Source organism: Triticum urartu, chromosome 5A (genome assembly GCF_056163025.1).
Source record: "Triticum urartu cultivar PI428250 chromosome 5A, HENAU_Tu73, whole genome shotgun sequence".
Lineage (NCBI taxonomy): Eukaryota > Viridiplantae > Streptophyta > Magnoliopsida > Poales > Poaceae > Triticum > Triticum urartu.
The window spans coordinates 633,005,329-633,008,324 of record NC_141877.1 but is presented as its reverse complement, the minus strand read 5'-3'; positions in this window follow the sequence as shown (position 1 = coordinate 633,008,324).

Here is a 2,996-nt window from a genome sequence, read left to right as displayed (position 1 = left end):
TTCAGTTCGAGGGATTGTTCGAGGGCGGTTCGCGAGATCGGCATCAACGGTTCGAGGGACTTCAAGTACGATCTACACCGACTCGTTTACTTCCGCTGCACTCCAGAGCTAGTAAAGATCATTGATCCTATATGCATCGTCATATTGTTCCTAAGTAGTCGTAGGGTGTTTTTTTATTTTCTACTACGTTTCCCAACAGGTTTTACCTCTTCGAGAGGGCCCGAACCTGGGTAGACATTGTGTCCTCTATGTCATTGTTACCATCTAGTCAAGATTACTAGATCGGGACCTGTTGGTGACCGTAGTAATTTAAAAAAATATCCTATGCACACGCAAGATCATGGTGATGCATCGCAACGAGAGGGGAGATTGTTGTCCACGTACCCTCGTAGACCGTTAAGCGGAAGCGTTATGACAACCCGATTTATGTAGTCATACGTCTTCACGATCGACCGATCCTCTGTACCGAACGTATGACACCTTCGCGTTCAGCACACGTTCAGCTCGGTGACGTCCCACGAACTCACGATCCAGTAGAGCTCGAGGGAGAGTTTCATCAGCACGACGGCGTGGTGACGATGTTGATGAAGCTACCGACGCAGGGCTTCGCCTAAGCACCGCTACGATATAACCGAGGTGGATTATGGTGGAGGGGGGCACCGCACACGGCTGGGAGAGATCAATGATCAACTTGTGTGTCCTGGGTGCCCCCTGCCCCCGTATATAAAGGAACAAGGGGGAGGTCGGCCCTGTAGGGTGCGCTAGGAGGAGTCCTCCTCCTAGTAGGAGTAGGATTCCCCTCTTTCCTACTCCTACTAGGAGGGGGAAAGGAAGGAGGAGAAGGAGAAGGAAAGGGGGGCGCCGCCCCCTCCCTAGTCCAATTCAGACCAAAGGGGGAGGGGGCGCGTGGCCTGCCCTGGCCGGCCCCTCTCTCTCTCCACTAGGGCCCAACAAGGCCCATTAACCCCCAGGGGGTTCCGGTAACCCCTCCGGCACTCCGGTAAAATCCCGATTTCACCAGGAACTCTTCCGGTGTCCAAATGTAGGCTTCCAATATATCAATCTTTATGTCTCGACCATTTCAAGACTCCTCGTCATGTCCGTGATCATATACAGGACTCTGAACTACCTTCGGTACATCAAAACATATAAACTCATAATACCGATCGTGACAGAACTTTAAGCGTGCGGACCCTACGGGTTCGAGAACTATGTAGACATGACTGAGACATGTCTCCGGTCAGTAACCAATAGCGGAACCTGGATGCTCATATTGGTTCCTACATATTCTACGAAGATCTTTATCGGTCAAACCGCATAACAACATACGTTGTTCCCTTTGTCATCGGTATGTTACTTGCTCGAGATTCGATCATCGGCATCTCAATACCTAGCTCAATCTCATTACCGGCAAGTGTCTTTACTCGTTCCGTAATGCATCATCCCACAACTAACTCATTAGTCACATTGCTTGCAAGGATTATAGTGATGTGCATTACCGAGAGGGCCCAGAGATACCTCTCCGACAATCGGAGTGACAAATCCTATTCTTGATCTATGCTAACTCCACGAACACCATCAGAGACACCTGTAGAGCACCTTTATAATCACCTAGTTACGTTGTGACATTTGGTAGCACACAAAGTGTTCCTCCGGTATTCGGGAGTTGCATAATCTCATAGTCATAGGAACATGTATAAGTCATGAAGAAAGCAATAGCAGTAAACTAAACGATCAAGTGCTAAGCTAACGGAATGGGTCAAGTCAATCACATCATTCTCCTAATGATGTGATCCCGTTGATCAAATGACAACTCATGTCTATGGCTAGGAAACTCAACCATCTTTGATCAACGAGCTAGTCAAGTAGAGGCATACTAGTGACACTATGTTTGTCTATGTATTCACACATGTATTATGTTTCCGGTTAATACAATTCTAGCATGAATAATAAACATTTATCATGATATGAGGAAATAAATAATAACTTTATTATTGCCTGTAGGGCATATTTCCTCCAGCCTCCCACTTGCACTAGAGTCAATAATCTAGATTACACAGTAATGATTCTAACACCCATGGAGTCTTGGTGCTGATCATGTTTTGCTCGTGGAAGAGGCTTAGTCAATGGGTCTGCAACATATAGATCCGTATGTATCTTGCAAATCTCTATGTCTCCCACCTGGACTTGATCCCGGATGGAATTGAAGCGTCTCTTGATGTGCTTGGTTCTTTTGTGAAATCTGGATTCCTTTGCGAAGGCAATTGCACCAGTATTGTCACAAAAGATTTTCATTGGACCCGATGCACTAGGTATGACACCTAGATCGGATATGAACTCCTTCATCCAGACTCCTTCATTTGCTGCTTCCGAAGAAGCTATGTACTCCGCTTCACACGTAGATCCCGCCACGACGCTTTGTTTAGGATTGCTCCAACTTACAGCTCCACCGTTCAATATAAACACGTATCCGGTTTGCGATTTAGAATCGCCCGGATAAGTGTCAAAGCTTGCATCGACGTGACCATTTACGACGAGCTCTTTGTCACCTCCATAAACGAGAAACATATCCTTAGTCATTGATACGTCTCCGTCGTATCTACTTTTCCAAACACTTTTGCCCTTGTTTTGGACTCTAACTTGCATGATTTGAATGGAACTAACCCGGACTGACGCTGTTTTCAGCAGAATTACCATGGTGTTATTTATGTGCAGAAACAAAAGTTTTCGAAATGACCTGAAACTTCACGGAACAACTTTTCGGAAAATATAAAAAATCCTTGCAAAAGATGAAGGCCAGGGGGCCCACCACCTATCCACGAGGGTGGGGGCGCGCCCCCCTACCTCGTGGGCCCCCTGGAGCTCCTCCGACCTCGACTCCAACTCTATATATTTGGTTTCGGAGAGAAAAAAATCAGAGAGAAGGATTCATCGCGTTTTATGATACGGAGCCACCGCCAAGCCCTAAAACCTCCCGGGAGGGCTGATCCGGAGTC